The sequence below is a fragment of the Sturnira hondurensis genome, unplaced genomic scaffold (genome assembly GCF_014824575.4).
Source record: "Sturnira hondurensis isolate 20B ecotype Veracruz unplaced genomic scaffold, ASM1482457v3 Scaffold0015056, whole genome shotgun sequence".
NCBI classification, from domain to species: Eukaryota; Metazoa; Chordata; class Mammalia; order Chiroptera; family Phyllostomidae; genus Sturnira; species Sturnira hondurensis.
Genome location: NW_028087687.1, coordinates 5,062,846 through 5,088,169, shown reverse-complemented (window position 1 = coordinate 5,088,169; position 25,324 = coordinate 5,062,846).

Here is a 25,324-nt window from a genome sequence, read left to right as displayed (position 1 = left end):
CATGGAAAAAGGGGGTTGGGGAATAGAACATACCCAGACAATACATGGAGTAGAAGTCCTCAGAGGAACACACAGTTGGAACTCTCAGATAATTCAAAGATACTATATTCCAAAGATATATGCAAACATTTTAGCACAATTTAGTTTATACATTATGAACATATATTGCATTAACAAATATTATAAGTGATAAACTAATTAAGAAACGCCTTTGTATAATACACTAATTATCAGATAGTCTTGACTTTAAAAATAGAATCATTTTAGTTTTTCGATGCAGCAGAAAAATGAGAAATTGTGGAAGAAAGATGACAAAATAATAAGAAATAAAACAAGGTATTTCCAAATAATTGGAGGATCATTATATTGGACTTTTTGATATAGAGATTTTTTATTATCAACCAAAGTACTATGACTCCAATTAACAGAAAAAGCAATACACACTAACATAAAAATAGTGAAGTCTGGAGCTGAGTTTGCCAAGGGATGGCTTAACCCCATGGTTCTTATTTCTTTGCACTGGTTCTTGGGCAAGAACCCCATGGTTCTTGTTTCTTTGAATGTGCCTTTTTGCTGAGAGTGGAGTCAGGTTTCCCTGAGTCACAGAGCTGTATAGGAAGAGGTTTTCCTAAGAAGACTGAAGGTGCGAATGGACACTGAAAAGTCAACCAGGGTTATCTATTGCAGCCCACCATTCACGTTGGGACATTCTTAGTGTAAAAGGCATTCAAGCATACGCTACCACTGTCCTACCACAAAGTAGTTATTTAGAAAACACGAGTTCAGTAACCAAATGAATGAACGGCAGGCATAATGGGAAGGCTCTATGGATATTAGGAGTGGTGAAATGACATTAGAATTCTAAAAATTCATACCTGAACATAAATTCAGTCTGAAGGACCAACACATTTGCACTTACAGAGGTTATTGCATTCTGCAGGAGGGAACCCTTGGTCCCTAAAACCTGCCGGTGGCCTGCAGAGCATGGCAGGAGGGACTGCGGAGTGGGGGCAGTTTTATCCGAGCCATTTAAATAGACTTATTTGAATAGCTAGATTAGTATTCCAACTTAATGTAGGGTTTCACAGAGCTAGTACATACCTTATAAATGCCTTTCGAACTCACAGAAATGGCAGTTTAAATCATTTTTTTTCTGTCTGTCTCTAAGTTGAGTTTTCTACATTACAAGGCAGAATTAACAAGAATTCAACTTTTTTTCAGATGGGTAGTCGTGTGAAATCTCTTGGTGCTTTATTTCTAGCGTTTCTGTGACATTTAAAGCACCTTTATTTTGTTGATACATATCGAACACCAGTGATTGTACTATCTGAGCTAATTAGGAAACCAGAACGTGTGTACCATGCCTATCAATTTTCTGTGGAGCATAATATCTCAAAACCAGTTAACAAGGCAGGACAGTGTGAAATGCTTGCTTAATTGCACACACAGTTTTCTTGAAAGCTAACCAAGGACCTCAATTAACAAATCAAGGTGAGAGCTGTTCATTTCGCTGTTATTTTGCAGCCTTCTGTAATGGTTTCCCCCAAATCAGGCCTTTATCTTGCAGGAAAGCTTTCACTGGGTTTGCACTAAGCCAAGAGTGAGCTGTCAAACCCTCGAGGAAATTATGCAGACTTGAGTTTAACTTAAACCTGAGTAGAGCCACACAGAACAAAACAATCTTAGCATGCTATTTTTCTTTTCACAGTGCTTTAAGAATGTATGAACAGGGAAAATGGGACTTTATGTCTTCATATCATAGACTTCTTTGGGGGATACACAAGAATGCTAATAAAACTCTAGGTATTATACATATAATTTTCCAATGACAGGAATGTGTTCTCTCTGCAAGCATTAAATAAGCTATGTGGTTATTGTGCTCCATAACTTAAAATAAACTTTGCACATAGTTTAGATATTTCCAGTGGTTGGACCCTATCATGAAAGAAGGAAGGGATGGGATTGTTACTGATTAATCTGAGTAAACTTGTATTTGTTGAGAGTGAAAAAAAAATACTTTCTGTAAAACCTAACTTTTAGAACTGAACAGAGACAGAGGGCAGCATTAAAGGAAGAGGAAAAAAGGAATCTTAATAAAATCAGACTGCGTCAACTGAGTTATGTAAAACAGGTTTAAAACACTGAAGACAGAATTAGTTTTTCATATTCACAACTAAGCATGTCATATTCCCCTCACAATGCATTTTATCAACCCACACATGGTATTCAATTTCCATTACAAGCTCCTTCCAACTCTAATTATAATGAGGAAAAATCATGATGCCTCAGATTCACTCTAAAGAAAGATTAGAATACCCTACTGTCATCGTTGTATTACCTGAACAACCCAGTTTCATTTTTCTTACTTTTTATCTATGCCAGGAAGGCTTTTAAAAAACATTTATTTAAATTATTGTAAGGTCTTTTTCTGTCTTTCTTTTTTTCTACAGAGCAACCACATATTCTGTGGAAAGGTTTAGGTAGACAAATGGATAGGAAAAAAAGGAAATATTACACTCCTGTCTCTTATGAGAAAAGAAAATAGGCAATTTTTCTAAAAATCGCTCCCCCCCTTGTTTTAAATATTTTCTGGAAATTTGAAATAAGTTAAAAACAACAATCTTTGTGTTAATCTAGAATATCTATGTTCTTATGATTTTGCCAGTAATCATTAAAATTCTGCTTTCCTTGTTTTTATTCTCTGCCTCAAGTTGTGATTACCTATTGTACTTAATATCTCCAAAAACTGGTTGGCTGGAGGTGGTGACGTAAAGAATAATTTTGCTTACTATTTATAATAACTCCTCCCCCACTGCTTCCTAATAAGGGGAAGTATGACTTTAAAATAGGGGTTCTTGAGTAAAACAGAAATTGGCTTGCTTTCAATTTCTTATTACGATTAGCTATATAATTTTGTTATTTTTTCAAGCTTAAATTTCCTCATATTTTAAGATAATAATGTTTCTCTCAGAATTTTGTTTTTGGAGATACTACTTCTTAAAACAGTATTTATTTTATTGTATACACTAGCAACATAGTAGCTATTATTTTCTTTGTATTGTTATCATCATCATTATTAAGGATTCAAAGTGAATAATGAAGTCAGCCATCCCTTCCAAGCAGAAATTTAAGTCATAAGAAACAAAAGCAAAGCCAATATTGGTCAAGAATCAGAAATTTATAGCTATATAAATGTACTTTTAATCCCATGGACATTAAGAAAATTATAAAATAAAGAGATAACCACAAGGCAGAAATCTCATATTGTCAGTCTTAAACTTTAAAGTCATACCTATATGTGAAATCTAATGAACGAAATAAACTAATAAACAAAGTGGAGCCCTGGCTGGTATACCTCAGTGAATTGAGCATGGGCTGCACACTAAAGGATCACTGGTTCGATTCCCAGTCGGGGCACATGCCTGGGTTGCAGGCCAGGTCCCCCGGGGCATGTGAGAGGCAACCACACATTCATGTTTCTCCCCCACCCTCTTTCTCCTTTCCATTTCCTCTCTCTAAAAATAAATGTTTTAAATTTTAAAAAAAGTGGAAACAGACTCATGGGTACAGAGAACAGGCTGACAGCTTCCAGAGGGGAGTGGGTTGGGGCTCGTGCAAAGGGTGAAGGTACTAAGCAAAGAAAAAGAAGACACAGACAGCATGGACACCACAGTATGGTGATTGCCAAAGGGAAGGGGACGGAGGGAGGGAGAAGAGGCTCAAGGGGGCAGTACAGAAAGGCTCACTACCCTCTTCAACAAGAGCAGGCGCCCTTATCATACACTTTCATAGTAGCATGTAGTCCCAGTGTAATTTTTATAACAGTTCAGTTTTAAATTTACATGTGCATTAATGTCATTGGTTTCTGACTCCTGTGCCATATTATAAGCTCTTTTACAGAAAGCATTTGGTATATACATCTGTCACCTTCAAATTACCACCATTTAGCACAATGATAAAACAGATACTTGTTAAATGAGAGTATAAATGGTACCTGGTACTAATATCACTCTCATTACTGCTTCTGGTAAACTATTACTTTTTAAATATTTTTTATTTAATTATTGTTCAAGTACAGTTTTCTGTGGGCTGGGTAAACTATTATTGAAGTGATCTATTATTCAGAAGTGAAAACATGTCATTCAATATATGTAAACATACATGAACATTTTGGCATACCACATTTATCCTTTGCTTGAAATATAAATTTTTAAAATATTTTGTTGAGACTTTTAAAAAGTGAGATTATACTGAGATTGTAATCTCAGCATTATTTTCCTTTTAAATCAAGCTTAATATGTCTAATAATGTAATTAACTGAATAAAAATATAATGTTAACATTTCTTTCCTAAGCTTGAAAATGATAAAGAAATAACCGTTCAAAAGAGTAACCAATGGAGTCTCTTCCTTGTAAACTTCTTCAGTCTCCTATATTTAAAATATATATGACAATTTATCTTAGGTATAATATTCAAATTTAATGTGAAATTCCACTCAATGGATACAATGGAGAACCCTCTACAATGTAATTTATTTATAAAAAATTGTCCATTTATTCTTACATGTCTAAACTTCAGTCACCTTCAAAGTACTCTCCATTTGATGCCATGCCCCTATCAAGACATTTTTCCACTGCTCAAAACAGTTTTTGAACTCATCGATTTTGATACCTTATAGTGTCCCTGCCCCCTTTTTTTTTTTTTTGACCTGTTCCACATTAGCAAAACATTTTCTTTGGAGGACTTTTTTCAACCATGGAAACGAACAAACAAAGTCACCAGGGGCAAGATCAGGCGGGGCGTGAGGGTCATTCCCTTTAGTGAAAAGCTGCTCAACACTCAGCACAGTGTGGGCAGGTGCGCTCATAAATAACCCATCAAGAAAGGAGCAATAGCTTTGAAAGAGTCTCAGAAAAATTCACTGACATCAAAGGAGGTTTCTCACAACACCAGCGGTGCACTGATACAGATGGGTTCCTAGAATGCTCACTGAGTGGGGGAGCCTGTACTACAAGGGGCCTGTGCACCAGAAGATAATTCTAATTTTTTATGGTCCCATCCCTTCTAAATATCCCCAAAGAAGAAATCAGGGAAAAAACATAGAACTCTAACTCTCTACTTTTACAAAATCTATAGTACCTAATTGTTTGTGAGATAAAATATATACACTTACCAATTTATCTAAACGAGTGAAGATTAGAAGCAAAACTCTAAATGAAGGACAGTAAGTAAATTTGGTGTTATGCAATGAGGCGTATAGAAAATTGAGTTAATATGCTTGAGGGAAAAATAACACTGTAGCAATGATGCAATTAAAATCTACTTATTTTACAAAATCTTATTTCTTATGTTTTGCTTGATCAACTTCCTGCCTACCTTTTCTCCCTTAAGAAACAAAAAGCTTAGTTTTGACATGATGCCCAATTGAACAGCTTAACGCCAATGCTAATAGAGTAAAATAACTAATTTTCTCTAAATGTTATTTTATCATTGAATGAATTTCTATGTTGAGCAATTTCTATAGCTTTTATAAGAGTTTCAATAGTTTAGCTCATGGCTATTCTAACCTTATGATCTTTTCAGATTTTTACAGGGATAATCAAAAATCCAGATTCCTATCTCTTCCCCTTGTTGATTGATGTTTAAGAAAATGAAAAAACATAAGAGTAAAATGGGTCAGATCCATCTTTAATTTTTGAGTTGTCTCCATACTGCTTTCCACAGGAGCAGCACCATCTGCATTCCCACCAAGAGGGCAAAAGGGTCCCCTTCTGTACATCCTCGCCAGCACTTGCTGTCTGTTGATTTATTGATGATGCCCGTTCTGACAGGTGAGAGATGCCATGTCATTGTGGCTGTAATCTGCAGTTGTCTGAGATTAGTGATACTGAGCCTCTTTTCATATTCTATTGGCCATCTGTATGTCCTCTTTAGAGAAGTACCTAGTCTGGGCCTTAGACCGTTTTTTAATTTCTGACTCCTGGGAGTATATCCGAAGAAACCCAAAACACTAATTTAAAAGAACATAAGCACTTCTATGTCCGTTGCAGCATTATTTACAACCATCAGATATGGAAACAGCCCAAGTGTCCATCAACAGATGAGTGGATGAAACAACTATGGGACATTGACACACTGGAATTGTACTCAGCCATCAAAAAGAAGAAAATGCTACCCTTTGCAACAGCATGGATGGACATGGAGAACATTACGCTAAGTGAAATAAGCCAGTCAGAGAGACAAATACTGTATGATTTCATTCATATGTGGAACCTAATGAGAAAACTGAACTGACCAGCAAAACAGAGGCAGATTCACAAATGGAGAGCAGATGACAGCTAGTGGAGGGGAGGTTAGGAGGTGGAGGGACCGAGCAAAAAGGATTTGTGGATGTGGACAACACTGTGGTGATCACTGGGGTGAGGGATATAAGGGGAGTAAATGATAATAGAAAAAATACAATAAAGAGTAAGTAAAACAGGAATGAAATGGGACTATTTCAGAATTAAAATATTCTTACTTAGAAAAAAGAAATACAAAATAATTTATTGCCTTAATATATACCTGTATTTTATAATCTGCTATCCCTAATTCAGGCAAAGCTTTTGCACTGAAATCTAAGAAACAAAATTAAGCAACAACCTTTAATAAAACAAATTCAGGTAAAACTTTCATACTGAATTCCAAGAAATAAAATTCAATATCAATCTTTAATAAAAACAACAAACAAGAATAAAATGATTTTAAGACAGAACCATTTACTTATTGAGTTTTGTGTGTTTTGAAGCAAGTTAAGATACTATATAAAAATATACTACAGCTTTTGTCAAACTTTTTTAAAAATGTAAATGTATTGACTGAGTAATCAACTTTTAATTCTATGGAAACAAAAGCAAATTCTTCATAAAATTTCACTTTAATTCTGCAACTTAAATTATAATAGGGCTAATAAAAAGGTATGTTCACATGTAGGGTTATCAACAGGGAAGTGGGAGGGAGAGGGAGAGAGAGGAAGAAAAGGCGCAGAGAATAAGTAGCATAAATGGTAGGCAGAAAATAGACAGGGGGAGGCTCTGAATAGTACAGGAAATGGAAAAGCCAAAGAATGTATATGTATGACCCATGGACATGAAGTAAAGGGAGGGAATGTGGGTGGGAGGGGGTGTGCAGGGTGGAGGGGAATAAAGGGGGGGGGCGATGGGACAACTGTATTAGTATAATCAATAAAATATATTTTTAAAAAATTATGTTCAAATATGTTAACTTCTAGGTATGAGACTTATAAGTTCTGTGGTCTTGGTTACTGTTATGACTCTCAGCACAAACTCGGTTTTGTGATGCTGCGTCTGGAACTTGCCAATTTTATTTCTGCTTTATTACGATAGCTTTTGCACGTCTCTCTTGATAGAAGTTTCTAGAAAAGCACTGGAAGCATTGAGAAGAAAACATACTTCTTCCTTTCTTCTTATTTGTGTCCTGTACCTGATTTTGCTTCTTGCTGCTTTCAGAGTCGCTACAGCAGCAATTTTTCACCCTGACGTGACATTTCATTTCAGTAGCAGCAGTAGATTTCAGTTTGCACTCTTCCCAACACTTTCAGAACCAACCTCATCACACCTCCTCAGAGAGGTCAGCCTCGCAGAGCAGCTCCTCCTTAGACAACTGAGAGCAGACACCAGCGTTTCAGCTCCGCACATTTTCTGTCCATCTCTGATTTGTTCATTTCAAACTTGAATTGCCCCGGCCTTAGTAGGGAATCACCACTGAGTAGCTAGTATCCCTTTCTGCTTTTCTAGTCCTCTGTAACTAGTGCCAAATCTTTATATTAAATAATCCTAATCAAAAGCAAACAACCACAATGAACAGTCACAAAACATTCTGCAGCTTCTGACTCCCAGCTGGACTCAGAATGATACGTATGTCGTGATTACAGAATAAGAAATGATCGCTTAAATTCTTGCACCTGCATATCTTTGTTCATTGACATATTAAATCAAAGTGTGAATTCTTATGAATTTTTCAGGTAGATTTTATTCCCTGGAGACCATTGATAAAGAAACTATAGTTCCATGTAAACACTATACTTTTCAAAGAAAAAAAGTCATCTTGGCATCACTAACTCAGTGAACACTGTTTCCAGTACTTTTCAGGCAGCACCAATAGGTTTCCTGAAAGGTTTGCCCTGCCTTATACTCTCAGGAAGTCTGAAGGGGCAGTACCCGAGGCCCTCACTTCTGAATATTTTATTCCACTGCATGCACTTATCTGTCTTCCCCAGGAAATGCATGCCTGTATGCATAACATATATATATATATATATACACGGCCAAGAAACCCCAGAATCTCAAACTTAGCAATGTCTTTTTCCCCAGAAATTATTTTTCCTGTGTGTGCAGCCGAGGACTAGGTCTCATCTATTCTTCCATACCATCGAGAATATACTCCTGCCTTTCACTTTTCTGTCTCCAGAACTGTGCCAGGAACTCCCTGAAGATAGAAAGTTCTATTAATATAATTCCCACAGATAACACAGTGACAATACAATGTCTTTCTGAATGCTTTTGACAAATTTGAGTTGAATAAATAAATACATAGTTTTAATTGAGTCATGACTAGGCCTCTTGCATCATGTGACAAACCTTTGCTATAACCATACATTTCTATGATTTGAACTTTAGTGATAATTAGTTCCCTCAAATATAATCTGATCAATAACCTCATTTCTTACTGTGTATGCTTGTTTTTGCATTATATTCTACAGTTGCTGAGTCTTGTTTATGTAAAGTTTGTTTCCAGTGAAATTTGTAGGCATTAAAATGATTAACTTACTTTTGATTTAGTATTAAGTATATTCTATTGTTTTGTAATTCTTTGGAGATTTGGCAATTCCCTGTACAGTGTATGTGATAATTCCTGTATAGGAATGTCAGGGTGAAAAACTGTACGTGATAGTTTTTAAAAATCAGTTTAACAAAGACAGCAAATTCCTTTGTACAACAGAAAAAAGTTTTTATCCTATAATTGACTTCTTGTCAAAATTCTTAAACTAATTTTATCTTAGGATCTTTCCTGAGATGCTTTGGCCCTACCGGTGGTGTTGAAACCATCTGGTACAAATCTCCCTCGATTTCTGCATTTATGATGTCATTTTCCTACATATAATTTATTTACTATATTTTACTTTATTGTAAATATGTTTTGCTGTCCTCTTGCTGTTGGTTCAAAGCCTCGGAAGCCTCCTGGATAAAACCTCAAACCAGCTATTGCACGCAGAAGTCAAGAAAAGACCTAGGGAAGAAGCAGTCCTCCATATTGGTAGGTGGCAGGTCTAAGTACGAGAACTGACACACAACATTTGTCTTGGGTGGCTCAAGACAAATTCCACACCTGCCGACCAGAATCCTAAAGGTGTACATAGAGGGTTACTCATGCATACCACCTAGATGGTCTCGATGACATATTGCTCTGAAGGCTGAGTCCTGAGGCAGCTAGCAGGTTGGGGAAAGCAGGGGGGTGGTGCATTCCAAGGATGGCGGAGAGGGGTGAGGAGCCTCTGATTCCCCAGGTCCAGCTCCAGGTGCAACTGGAAGTCACATCCTGTCCATGACCTCCTCCAACAATTGGCATACATTTTAAGTGACTGCTCATTTTTTTTCACTAGTCATCTTCCTAGAATATGTAGCTTCTCATTAGAGTGGAAAGCTAAGGGTCTTCATCTTTGTTGTAACATTAACATATCATGTGAATGTAAAAATTACTAAAGAGGCTAAGTCAAGCCCCTGAACTCTGGAGGCAGTAGTTCCTTGCCTCAGTATGAGAGTATAATACCTTTCACTTAATACCAGTGTTGTCGATAATATAAAACAAAATGATATCACTTATATGTGCAATCTAATGAACAAAATAAACAAAAAGTAGAAACAGACTCACAGATACAGAGAACAGACTGACAGCTGCCACAGAGGAGGATTGTTGGGGGGTTGGGTAAAAGAGTTGAAGAAATTAAGGAAAAAACTCACAGACAGGCACTATTATGGTGGTTACCAGAGGGAAAGGGGATGAGTGCAAGCAAAGGAGGCTAACAGGAGGGTAAATGTGACTGAAGGAGACTTGACCTTGGGTGGTGAACACACGCTGTATATACAGAACATGCATTGTAGAACTAACTGCACACTTGAAACCTATGTTATTTTATCAACAAATGTCACCCCAATAAATTCAATAAAATGTAAAAACCCACAATGATACATATGTATGTGCTTGGAAAATGACCATATGAATTTGAAGCAGATAAAATCTTCCTAATTTTCAGATTTAAACTTCCCAGAAATAGGAATATTCAGTCTCTGTGGCTTCTCAGCCTCATGTACTAACTTCTTTATGTTTACTGTTTCTTTTGTGTTCTCTGGCTGACTCTGGTAATGGTAAAATTTTAGTATCCAAAAACCTTGCTAAATGACATTGTGATTCCTAAGAAACTTTCCTTTACAGATATAAACAGAACTGAAAATTGTTCCCATGGCCATTCTTGATGAGCTATAATTTACCCGTCTTTCATACACTCTCTCCTAACTCTACACCCGCAATTTCTTATGTTAACATAAGAAACATACTTCAACACCTTGGGGGTTTCTGATACTTGCTGGATTCCATGATTCTCTTCCCATCTTCTTTTGAACCAATTCTATTCAGACTTTCAGCCCACCATTCCATTATACTGCTTTTGTCAAAAATCACCAGGTTTTTATACTGTAGATTATGGTGGCATGTTATCACTGGTCCTTTATTCACCCTTAAAAGAATTTCTACACTGGGCTCTCAGGACAATCTCCTGTTATCCTATCTACAGTCTGCTGTGCCAGATTCCACTTACATCTTCCACCTGTAAACACAGGGAGGGCCTCAGGGCTTAGTCTTTGGACCCCTCTCTCATCTGTCTAAACTACTTCTTTGGTAATTCACCCAGCATCTTTATTCTAAATATCACTGACATGCTGACAACTACTGAACACCTATGTCCGCTCAGGAGTTTGTCAGTTCATGTAATCAACTATCCAGTCTACATTTCCACTCAGATTAATAATAAAATTTCAAAAGTATCACATCCAACATAGGAGTCCTGCCATTGCCTCTTCTACTTTCTTCAGAGAATGACTACTGTATTTTTTTTTCAGTTTTTCAGGCCGAACATCTTGGGTTTATCCTGACCCTTCTATTTCCAAAATGCATGGATATCATCACCCCTGTTCATTCCAGCCTCAAACATAAAACTAGCATCAACCACTTCCCACCACCTCTGCAGTTGGCACCTTCCTCTAAACCAGTGTTATCTCCATAACACCTGATCCACTTTCCTACTTATAGAGTCACATTCTTCTAATCTATTCTCAACCAAAGTAGTGACGGGAACTGTTCTACAACCGAGGCCATGTCTATCACTAGTCTGCACAAAACTCTGAAATAGCTTCCCATTCAGAGGAAGAGACATGCAAAGCCTGCGATTTAGTCCACCATTCCTTCTCTAAGGGCTCATTTCGAACCCCTCTTCAAGGATTCCCTGTCTCAGTCACATGGCCTCCTTGCTGCTCCTCAGATACACTAAACTCACTTCTTCCTCAGGACACTCACACTGCTATAAGTTCTGCTCGCAATCCTCTTCTCCAAGAGTCCCTCAAAGCTTACTTCTTCCTTTCTCATGGTTCTTTCCTAAAATGTCACCTGAGGAGTGAAATCTTCCCTGCTCACCTGTTAAAAGTGATAACCTGCCCCAGCCAGCTGGCTCATTTGGTTGGAGCATCATCTCATACACCAAAAGGCTGTGGATTTGATCTCTGGTCAGGGCACATGCCTAGGTTGTAGGTTCAGCCCCCATTTGGAGCATATATGGAAGGCAACTAATTGATGTTTCTCTCTCACATCAATGTCTCTCTCTCTCTTTCCCTCATCCACCCTGCCTCCCTTCTCTCTCTCTCCCCTGTGCTCTCTGTCACACTAAAATTAATAAACATATACTTGGGTGAGGATTAAAAAGGGGGTAACTTGCCCTGAATGGTGTAGCTCAGTGGATTGAGTACGGGCCTGGGAACCAAACAACCATGGTTCAATTCCCAGTCAGGGCACATACCTGGGTTGCAGGCCAGTTCCCAGCAGGGGACACACAAGAGGCAACCATACATTGATATTTCTTTCCCTCTCTCCTTCTCTTCCCCTCAAAAGATAAATAAATAAAGGCCTGGCTGGTGTAGCTCAGTGGATTGAGCATGGGCCTGCAAACCACACGATCGTGGTTTGATTCCCAGTCAGGGCACATGCCTGGGTTGCAGGCCAGTTCCCAGCAGGGGACTCACAAGAAGCAACCATACATTGATGTTTCCTTCTCTCCTTCCCTTCCTCTCTAAAGACAAATAAATAAAATCTTAAAAAAATAAAAAGGGGGTAACTTAACCAAGCTCCCCTAGATATTAATCATCCTGCTTTCTTTTCATAGCATCGCAAATTGTGTGTTTTGTTCGTGTAACCACTGCTGTCTTCCCTACTGACATATGAGAGCTACACGGGTGAGGCCAAGCTCTCTCTCACGGACTGATGCATTCTCAACATCCAGGAAGCACTCAACAAGTGTGTATAGCACATAAAGCAACTCAATAAATAATTGTTGAATAACTAAATAAAATAGGATCGATAAATGAAAATGAAAATGTACCTAAAATACTGTAAATTATTCTATTTGCCATGACATAAGTAATTATCCCCTGTAAATAGGAACGTAGCCTATTTTACAAATTGCCTTGATCCTATGGACATAGGTTAAAATACAAAGGGACTTGGATATCTAGAAGAAAGAACATAAACTAAAATACAAAGGAATAGTTGTTTGGAGGGTGGACTGGGCTAATTGTTTCCTATCATGCAAGACACTTTTAGGAGGCTCCGAGCAGACACTTCAGGGGATCCACAGTGAAGAGAATGAACACAGGTTAAGGACTTTGCCTAAAGCCTTTAGTTTCTGAGAGGAAGAACCGTTCCTACATGAAAAGAGGCTTTCAAATTAAGGTCTTCCCCTGGCTGGTGTGGCTCAACGGATTCAGTGCTGGCCTATGATCCAAAGGGTCACCAGTTCGATTCCCAGTCAGGGCACAAGCCTGGGTTGTGGACCAGGTCCCCAGTTGGGGGCATGCAAGAAGCAACCACACATTGATGTTTCTCTCCCTCCCTTTCTCCCTCCTTTCCTTTCTCTCTAAAAATTAATACGTAAAATATTTTTTAAAAGAAGGTCTCTATGGTTAAGAAGTGTGCACATAAAAATGAGGGAGTAACTTGGTTCCCACTGTACTTACTGCTATGTATGCACTTACTAAATATTTACTGTATTCATTATTCATTTAATCACAGTGATAAAATAATTCTCCTATAAGATCCTGGCATGTAATAATAGAAAATTGAAGAGTAATTGGTCTTTAAAAGGAAAACTATATGATATAAAACTTGCTTCATGTATTTTGCCAGAATAATACTTTCTGGAAATACATTGTGTTTTTATCTTCAAAATACTTAAGATCATATTCATGACAAGGTATGAATGGAAACATCATAAGGCAGCACTTCAAATATAACAAAAAATATGAACTGAGTCTGCACCCTTTCAAACATAAAAATTAGTTACACTCTAAAACTCATGATTCTACAGTGGGTACATTAATCAATATACTTATTTTTTATAAATATTTTTATTTATTTTTAGAGAGAGGGGAAGGGAAAGAGAAAGAGTGGGAGAGAAACATCAATGTGTAGTTGCCTCTCATGTGTCCCCCAATGGGGACCCCACCCGCAACCCAGGCATGTGCCCTGACTGGGAATCGAACCAGCAACCCTGTGCTTCACAGGCCCATGCTCAATCCACTGAGCTATACCAGCCAGGGCTCAATATACTTATTTTTATCTTACTATTTTATCATAACAAAACCTTATTTAAAATGTTCTTAGAATTCTAAGGTGGCTTAAAACACTTACCCATTAAATCTCATAAAATTATCATGAGAGCTTATGTAAAATAATGCTATTTGACTGCTGAGAACTATAAACTCTCAGAACGAAGACATCACTCAACCCAACGTGCGAAGAGAATCGATCAGAATCTAGCATAGCTTCTATTGGCCCAAAACCGCATTGCTCGGATGATCACAGTACCACCCCGACTCATGTTTTAAAATATCTACCCGAGAAATCTCAATGCTATGGTAATGGCTAATTTTATGTGTCAACTTGACTGGCCCATGGGATGCTGAGATATTTGGTGAAGCATTATTCTGGATATAGCTGTGAAAGTGTATTGGGGTAAGATTAGCATTAGAGTCGGCAGACCGAGTGAAAAAGATCGCCCTCTCTAATGTGCATGGTTCTCACCTGATAAACTGAAGGCCTGGATAGACCAAAAGGGCTCACTGTCCCTGGAATAAGCTGGAGACCCTTCTTCTTGCACGGCAACCTTAAGCTGGAACATCTGTCTCCTCCTGACTTGGAACTCAGACTGAAACTTTGGCTATTCTGGGTCTCGAGCCTGCTGGCTTTCAGGCTAGAGCTTTCCATCCATTCTCCTGGGGCTCAGGCCTTCAGACTCAGACTGGACCCACAACACTGGCCCTCCCAGGCCTCCAGCGAACAGACTGCAGATCTCAGGATTTCTCAGCCTCTATAATTATGTGACCTGATTTCTTATAATAAATTATATGTGTGTCTGTGTTTCTGATTTCCTTCTGCTTCTCTGGAGAATACTGACAAAAGAATATATTGTTTGTTGCAACCAAAATCTCACTATGGACACCTGAACCCACCACTTTGTAGAGTAGTTCCTTTAGAAACCTTGTAGTTGTAAAGCCATTTTCTCTTTGAGATATAAGCCTCCTACCACCCACAAATGCCTTCTAAAGGACCTGGAAACTAACTCCTTGAAATGCAAACATTCAGGGAGACATCTCTCCTGTCTTCTAGTTCTCGTGGGCACCAGTATTCCTAACTTGGGTGGGTGCCTTCTCCAACTGCCTCCTGACCTAAAGATATTAGAAGTTTGTTTCTCCTCCAAATAAATGCCAATTAATAATCACTGATGGCCTAGTCACTTTGACCACCCCCTTTTAATGCCCTTCAGTAATTTTTTTAATTTGCTTGTTTTTTTTAAGATTTTATTTATTTTTAGGTGGAAAGAGAGGGAAAAAGAAAGGCAGAGAAACATCAATATGTGGTTGCCTCTCGCATGCCCCCCACTGGGGACCTGGCCAGAAAACAGGCATGTGCCCTGACTGGGAATCGAACCGGTGACCCTTTGCTTCACAGGAGTGCACTCAGTCCACTGAGCCACACCAGCCAGGGCACCCTTCAGTAATTTTCTTGTAGCATACCTCAGATTTTAAAAAGCCTTCCGTCTTTTGTTTTGGTGGAATCAAGCCCAGTTTGCACTGAAGTTTCTCTCCCCTACTTCAAAAGTCTGAAAAAAATGTCTTGCAATTTTTAAATAGTGTCATGAGAGTGATTTCTTGTTGACACTGCTTGGTCATTTTATAGAACAGAAACTAACTTTGGAAATGTGTTTAGGAAAGAGAGGTAATACAAATTAATTAAACATTTTAATATATAAAATACATATATATTTTAGCATAATTGACAAGTAGGAAAAGCCAGAGGAAAGCAAAACAAAACAAAACAAAACAAAACAAAACAGACTTTGCTTACAGGCCTGGAGGAAGAGGAGGTAGAAGCAGGGTGTGAGAAATGCTTTTTCATCCAAGAGCTTATGCTGTCATTCATCTCTGGAGAGGGGAGAGAGTTTAAGTAAGCAAGATTTTCAAGAGTTCTAAAGTTTCACGGAGTGCAAGGAGGGATGAGGAATTACTGAGAACAAAATATCTAAGGACTTAAGGATAAACGCCGGTGTCTACCGAGAGAGTAATCTCAGCACAAGACAGGCAGGAGCCAGACTGCAAATGTTTACAAGGGGAACTGTTGGTGAGAAGGTGGCGATTGCTCTTCTCAGGTCGGGGAGTGGAGGAGGAGGAATGAACAGAGCCGTGGAAAAAGTAGAGTGAAGGAAATGAGTTTTGGGGTCAGAGAGGTTTTCCTTATTTGGAAAATAAAGGAGCAGAAAGAGTTGAGAAGGAAAGACATTGTTAATACAAAGAATGGGAGTTTTTTTTTTTACCTGTTTTATTGCAATATTTTGATCCTTATATCATGTATTTATCAAGTATCCTGGATTTCACCACTTTCAAAGAGATGATCTTCAGTAATAGACTTCTGTCCGTATCTCATTTTCCAACTATAAAATGAGAATAATCATAATCATCTTTGTCTGGCTTCCCTAATGTGCTTCCTGACTCAGAAGGTCCACAGGAGAAATGTTTGTGAAAAGAGATTATAAAATGAATTAGTAAAATGTTATAACTAAAATGTAATTATATAGGAAATTTAAAAGTTGGTGTTATTATTGCTCATTTTTTGTTTTTTGGAAGAGTCCCAAGAAGTGTGAGTATAGTTATCTCTGCTACCACCCAAGGCTTGCCTGACACTCAACCTGAACTGCGTCTAGCTGTAGATCAAGTTTTCTGTTTTTCCATCCAACTGTGTCCACATCCTAAAACTATGAGTATAAAATAAGCAAAAATACCAGTAAAATAGCTGTCAGTCAGTTCTAATAAAATGACTTATTGCTCATTTATGTAGATGAACTGACATATTCACATCTTCATTTCCATTACTCAGAAACCCATTCTGATTCTTAAAGTTAGTGTCCTGTGGTTATCATATGATTATGTGTGGCATCAATTTTCCTTCCCGCTACATTCCCTTTTTACAAGCTGTAAGCACCATAAACTTGGGAGATTTTATTGGAAAGTCAAGGTGGCAGAGTTATGGAAATGACTCAGAAACGACGCTTCTCTGCCTGAACAATGTTGATTTACTTGGAATGCTAAACACACCCCACTAAGTCATACATAGCTCTTGGGAGAGGGATGACTAATTAGCTCAGTGACTTATCTGCCCACATGCTCTGCTGATTCTGATACATGAAAACATTTTATTAGCCTGCAAGGTCAGGAAATCTTACTGTGTGGGTAGTATTTCTAAAAGTTGAATAGCAATAGCCTGATGTTAGTTCCTTTCTATCTGTAGACTGGAAATAAATCCTCCAAGATAAATAAACTTACATAAATATTTCTCAGAACTTCTTTTCACATAAAGTTATCCACAAATATTGAAATTTTTAACAGGAAATAAGTATTGGCAGATTATTAAATAATTAAAGATTATTAAATAAGTAAAGTCAGATTATTAACTATTCATATGTTGACAAATAAATTTAGTTACCTAGAAACTGAGAATTTTGCCCTGGCTGGTGTGGTTCAGTGGATTGAGGGCCAGCCTGCCAACCAAAGGTGCCGTTCCTAGTCAGGGCACATGCCAGGGTTGTGGGCCCTGAACCCAGTAGGCAGATGCATGAGAGGCAACCACACACTGATGTTTCTCTTCCTCTCTTTCTCCCTCCCTTCTCCTCTCTCTAGAAATAAATAAATAAAATATTTTAAAAATAAATAAAATTTGAGAATTCTTAATATCTGGTGGTCATTGTACATTTCAATATGAGATAAAGACTCAAAGTTCATAGGTTTCTGTGCCCTCTTTTAGCATTTCCTATGAGTAGATCATTTTCAGCAAATATTTTTTCACAATGACATGTATCTGGATATCAAATATATTTCTGTCCACAGAAGAGCTACAAACAGAACCAGAGTAACTGGATGTTCTAATACAGATCTATAATAAATGACATTAACCTTATTCAATCTTTACAATATAGAACTCACAAGTTGGAATTTTAATTTCTAGCATCTCCACCATATTAATGAGTTGAGCACAGAAATATTACGTTTAATTAGATTACTATGGTCTATGTTTAGTTACCTAGCCTACTATGGTCCATGTTCAGTTGCAAGAATTATATTCACTTAGTTTATTAGCATTGGCTAATTCCCACGGTCAGGTTCACTGTCATCTTCTCATACAAAACATGGCAACAGCCCTGGCTGGTGTGTCTCAGTGTAGTGAGCACCAGCCTGCAAACCGAAAAGTCGCTAGTTTGATTCCCAATCAGGCCACATGCCTGGGTTCCAGGCCAGTTCCCCAGTAGGGGGCGTGTGGGAGGCAAGTGGTTGGTGCTTCCCTCACACAATGAGGTTTCTTGCCCCGCTTTTCCTCTCCCTTAAAATAAATACATAAAATCTTTTTTTAAAAATAGCAACATTTATTCCTAGGCAGGTAATTGCTTTTTCTGCTGATCACCTAATTATCTCATATACTGGATTAGCACCTTTTACAGCAATAGGAACGGAATCAATAATGGTGTGGAAAAAGGAAAAAAAAGATAGGAATCAAAATAAAGCCATAGGGAAAAGAACGAGTTGAGTCTATTTTTGTGTGCACAAATAATAAATAGATTAACCTAAAGTAGGAAATATTTAAAATGTACATGTTTTGTCTCCTTTCACGAAGTATCATATTGTCCCCCCAAACTACATATTATATATACATGCAGTGTTTTTTTCACTTGATCATCATTTTCCAGTTAATCTGTATATTCTAAAGACTACCTATGAGACAATATAAAAGTACTTAAAGATGAGAAAAATGCTAACACAAACTGCTGTTGGAGGTGGTCAAGAAGATGACGTGACTGCCAGCTCAGCCTGCTGGCTGGACCTGGGCAATGGGAGGCTCCTCATACCCTAACCTGTCTTTGGAATACATGCTTCTCCTGTCTTACCCGCTCCCAGAAGCTACCCTCATAATACGGCTTTGAGATTATTACGTGATGATAAGACTATCTGGACTGAGAACATGACTAAACCCAAATGAAGTCCCCAGTGTTCGTAACAACCCTGTTAAGCCCTTATATACATTTCAAGATTTGGCAGGTGGTTGAAGAAAGTCTCCTACTCTTTCAGCCACTCAAGACAAGCCTCCCAGGTAAACTCCCTTGCTTATGAAACTATCATCCACCAGTCTGCAGTGGCCTGCCTCTCTCTTTAGTCCCTCCCTGTCCTCTGTTTCAGATTATAGCCCAGAGCGGCGAGAAGGTTGCGAACCAACCACTTAATAAATTAATTGATCACAAAATTTAGGCTGAAGATTATAATCTTGCAGACAAACTTGGTTCCCCAAATCCTTGGACATTAAACATGTCCTATGTTACAAAGCATACTTTCTCTCCATTTTTCTAAAGTTTTCTCATTCTGACACTTTCCATCCATACCAAAATGATGCAATTATTTTATGTGCATATTTATTCCCTCAAAATGTACAGTTCTGACAAAAAAATCAGGAGTTCCAACTGTGCCCACATTCTAAACTATTCAACTGTGCTCACATCCAAAAATTATAACATTAAAGAGAAGGAAAAATGTCAGTCAACTAGATTGGAGTCAGTTGTAATAGAAATGTCTTACTCGCCATCTTTATTTACATGTATGAACTGACATGTTTGCATCACTTTGGGTCAAAAAGAGCATGGGGAAGAAAGAGTATGGGTTACTGGAAGGCTATAGATGTGAGTTCAAATATCCAGGTCCTGCCACAACCCTCACTGTGTAACCTGGAGGATATATGATGCTCTATTTCAGCATCAACTTTTTAAAGCTGTTAAGTGATCTTGAAATCTTCATGTTCTGTGCCCCAAAACAGGCACCCAGAGTCTCAGTGTGTGTGCAAATGAAATGCGAATGAATTGGAGCTTCCTGGGTATGTTGTGAAAACTACTTTTAAATAGAGTTGACATCCATATTTAAAATGAATAAACCAATAAACATTTAAGAGAAAATCTACGTTCAACATTATTGTCATAGTTAAAGGAAGTCATTTGACTCTGAACTTGACTTTCTAGTTAGAAACAAGTCTGCCTTCTTTAGAGAGGACAGGAATATTTTACCCACCAAACCATCGGGTCATTAAAAGTACTATATGCATACAAGAAATTCAGCTGGAAAGCAAGGGCTCTGCTTCACCTCGTGTAATAACTATACTACATCTCTATTAAGCCCCCTAGTTTTATTAACCTAATCCTTTTCTCGTGCATTCTGCTCATTGAACTAAAGTTATATAGCCCCTAGACAGTTAACATCCATCATACCTACTTAAACCTCACCGGATTTCTTGAAGCAACAATAAGGAGTTATTTTTCAGCACATATGAATGGATTAAAAATAATCTTCCATTGAACTAAATTTATAAAGACTGAAGAAGCCATGTAGCTACATAACAATTATATGAGTAAAAAGAACATTAAGGCCCTGGCTGGTGTAGCTCAGTGGATTGAGCACGGGCCTGTGAAGGAAAGGGTCACTGGTTCAATTCCCAGTCAGGGCACATGCCTGGGTTGCAGGCCAGGTCCCCAGTAGGGAACACATGAGAGGCAACCACACATTGATGTTTCTTTCCCACTCTTTCTCCCTCCCTTCCCCTCTCTCTAAAAATAAATGAATAAAATAAAAAATAATAAAACAACATTAAGGATAACATAATGGTCATAAGATTCATATAAGAATATTTTATTGATATTCTAGTAAATTAGAAACAGACTGCAAGATTGCAGTTATGTAAACTAGAACTAAGGGTCACTTTTTACATGAGTAATTTATAGAAAAAATGCTTTCTCATGTGCGAAGGAGGCAGAGGAGCTTGGTGTCAGCTACATACCCTCGGAGAGTTTGGATGCCCTTGAAGCAGGCACCTGGGCCTGCTTTCAGGAAAGACCGTGATGTGCTCACCAAAGAGAAAAGGGGCTCAGGATCTGTGTGCTTTGGCCAAAGAAAAACGATCAGCTGAGATTAACTTTTGGCCTAAGGCATTACCTCTTCCGAGGAACTTGCGCAAAGTCCTTATACATGGGGGAGAGAAAAACAAGTTTCTTTCTTTATCTACGTTAGTTACTAAAATACACTTTTTACAACATACGATACGTACACAGGAGAATAATAACAAACAGCTCTCCCAGAGGAGTCATTTTAGGTCATTTTGAACAGCATACACAAATGCATAAGAGGACTGAGTTTTGGAGGATAAATGTGACAATCTCACTGATTTTGCTGGGGAACAAATGAGAGTTTCTGGATTTCTAGCTATTTGCAATTACAAATGTAAACTTGGATAGTCTCTTATTATCAATAATGTGGCCTTCTTCATGTCCAGGCTGGTTTGATCTTGTGAAACATAGGTTATACTTGGAGGGAAAAAAAATAAAACAAACAAGCTATAACCCATAAATTTGTTTTTGCTTCATCCTCTATGAAAGATACCTTCAAATTGGGTATAAATGAATTTGTATTGCTTGTTTGAACAGTGATCAATAAGCCCTAAGCTATGTTCCAATCTGGAAAATAATGATATTACACTTATGAAATATGTAATACTTTTAGAGAAGATGCATATATATGTATATTTATTCTCTAAAAGTAGCCAGAGTCCATAAGAATAATCCCACCATTTATATATATATATATATTTGTACACACACACACACATACACACAGACATACATTTTCCTTTAAAGGTGTTGTTATTCTTTCAGATCTCTACACAGAATATGTAGCTTAGCTGCTTCAGTTTCTTGAGCCACAAAATGAAACATGCAGAGATCAAACACTTAATATTAATTTATCTTATATGCTGTAGCCTGTGTAAGTCCAGGTTCATAGGGCTGTGAAGGGGAAATATGTCATAAACAAGAAAGTAGTGATGAGTCGCAGGCATCTGTAATCCTTTGGCCTATTCAAACTTCAGTTCTGAATTTAAATCCCCTTTGAAAATAGGACATGTGAACATCGATGCATTTAGACCACAGAAATAAATGCTGCATCAAATACTTAGCAGAAAGTAAATGAACTCCTGCATGAGGGTAATAATATACAAGTCTGGAACTAAAAACTAATGAGGAACCTAGATTTCCAAGGCCAACGTCTCCTTTCTGGTAGTGACCCACACTCTGCTACAACCCCTTAACAATTAATGGAGAGGAACTGAGAAAAATTACTACATTTCTCATGTTGGATAAGTAATTTATATTGTAATGTCTCTTTTTAAAAACTTATCCTACCCTTATAGCATTTGGAATATTATACTCATATCATTTAGGAATAGAATAAAAAACAATATTTATTCTTGAAGGCAGAATTGCAGGTAATTTAAAGAACATCCAATCCAAAAATTTTGGAGCATATTGTTCATTAATAGACTAATTTCCTCACTCAATAATTATTTGTGAGCTCTATGATGTGTCTGGCTCAGCATCATACATACAAATATATTTTTTAAAATCTTGTCCTATGCCCTCAAGAAGCCCAGAGTCTGGTCTGTTCCATACATTCATAAAAAAGTACAAAATCATAAATGAGGAGTATAGGCACGAAAGAGAGAGGTTTCTCTGGGGTGGAAAAAGAAGTAATTGTACAGGATCCCTATGTCAAATCAAACATGCTCTAACCAGTCTCCTGTTATAACTTCCATTTAGCATTTCAAGAAAAAAATATTCAGTACAATGCCAATATACTACTAAGAGGTTTGGCCCATCTCTCAAGCTCTTTTGTGGAAATCCTGACCCTGGTACGCTTTTGAACCACAGGGAGCTGCGAAGATAAGTTCTGCCTAACCAGGAAGGCCTGTGGGAAGTAAAAGATACTCACTACTCATGACAAGGAGAAAATGGTCCAAAGAGCAGCAAACACACTCTCATTCTAGTTTCAAATCTACTTACATGTGCACGATGCATTTGATGAAACTAAATCTGCACTCAGAATCCTAGCTGATAATCTAGATAACTTTAGTTTTCTAGAATCTGCAGCAAAAGGAGAATGGAATGAATGCTTAAATAGCCATTACCCCACATCTACGAGAGAAGACAAATTCTTAAAGACAACATCATGGAAAAGTTAGAACTTTTAATTTCTTCCTTCTTCATCCATAAAAGATCTCTTTCACTCTTTTAACACATAGTCAAATTCTGCTTTTGCCTTTCATAGCTCACTATCAGTAGTGTATATTGGGGGTAGGGTTTGCAATGTGGAGAGAGGAAGAGAAAACTACTCGATCTTCCACTGGTGGTGTATTTGTCAGCCTTCCTTTTAAACCTCTGAAAGTTTCCTCTAAAGTTCGAAAGACTTAAAAGTCCCATTACTTAATTTTCTCTCTCCAGTCTTATTGTTTCCTCTAAAGTTCGAAAGACTTAAAAGTTCCATTACTTAACTTTCTCCGGTCCTATTGTCTAGTTTGTTCAGGACGCTCTCTTGGGGAGGAGTTGTCCCCAATCCATTTACATAGAGAAGATTTTTTTGCATTTTGAAATGATCTCCTTTCCATTTTTCCATTAAAAGTTATTGGTCTCCCAACACCCAACCATGATTAAAAAAAAAAAAACTCGCAGTAAACTGGGAAGAGGAAGAGGTAAATTTTCTAAACTTGGTAAATAATATCTAAAATAACCCACAGATCCTGTTATACTTAATGATAAGAAACTCCGAGCTCTCCTACTGACACCAGGTACCAGTTAAGTATATCCCTTTGTCATTCCGTTTCAACATGGGAGTAGAAGCTGTTGTTAATGTGGTAAGGCAAGAAAAAGAAGTAAAATGTGAACAGATTTAGAAGGAAGATGTTAAAATGTTGTCCACAGATACCATGATAATCTACAAAGAAAATCTGAAAGAATCTAAAAATTCCTGACACTAAGTGATTACAGCAAGATTGCAGGATACAAGGTTTATACACAAAAGTCAATTGCCTTACTATTTACCAATAATGAACAAATAGAAGTTTGAAATTAAAAACACAGTATTATTTACATTAGGACACTCAAAATGAAATACTTAGGTATAAATCTAATAAAATATGTGCAAGAGTTTTATGAAGAAAAGCGAGGAAAATCAAATAACTAAATAAACAGAGAGGTAACCCATGTCCATGGATGGAAATGCTCAGTATTGTCAAGATGTCAGTTTTGCCCAACTTGGTCTACAGAGTCAGTGCAATCCCAGTCAAAATCCCAGAAAGCCTGGGTATAGAAAACCAATTTTAAAGTTATATGGAGAGACAAAGACACAGAATAACCAATACAATGTTGAAAGTGAAGAACAAAGTGGGAGAACGGACAGTACCCTACATCAAGTCTTATTATAAAGCTACATTAATAAAGTATGGCACTATCAAAAGATTAGACAAATAAATGAATGGAACAGGAGACAGAGCCCAGAAACTGACTCACATAAATATTGTTAATTCCTCTTTGGCAAAATAGTAAAGGCAATACAATGGAGATAATCTCTTTAACAAGTGGTTCTGGAGCAACTGAACACCTATATGCAAAACAGGGGGGGTCTAGATACAGACTTTACATCCTTCCTAAAAATTAACTCAAAATGAATCATAAACCTAAATGTAAAACAGAAAACTATGAACCTCTGAGAAGATAATGTAGCAGAAAACCTGCATGATTTGGGGTATGGTGATACTTTTTTAGATACACAATGAAAGTTATTATTCATAAAAGGAGGAAAGTCAATAATTCATAAAAGAATCATTGAGAAGCTGGACTTTATTAAAACTAAAAACTTCTGCAATGTAAAAAACTCAATGTCAAGAGACTAGAAGTCAATTCACTTTAAACATAAAGCCCAATTAAAAAATGAGCCAATAACCTTAACACCCATTTTGCAAACATGCAAATATCAAGTCATTATTTTTATACCTGAAACTAATAAAATATTGTATGTCATTTATATGTCAAAAGATATACACATGGCAAACAGGCATAGGAAAAGATAACCCATATCAAATGTCATTAGGGAACTGCAAGTTAAAACGAGACACCACGACACACCTATTAGAATGGCCAGAAGCTAGGACTCTGTCAACACCAACAGAGGAGGATGTGGAGCAACAGGAAGTTTCATTTATTGCTGATGAAAATGCAAAATGGTCCAGTCACTTTGGAAGACAGTGTGACAGTCTCTCAAAAAATTGAACGCATTCTTACTGTAGCATCTAGGAATCACACTTATTCACCCAAATGATCTGAAAACTACGTCTTCACTAAAACCCATACACAAATGTCTACAGCAGTCTCATTCATAATTGCCAAAAACTTGGGAGCAAAATGATGTCTCTCAGTGGGTTAATAAAGAAATAAGCTTCAGTAGATCCAAGAATGGAATATTACTCAGTACTAAAAATAAATGAGTTATCCAGCCATGAAAAGAAATGGAGGAAATTTAAATAAACATGATGAAGTTCA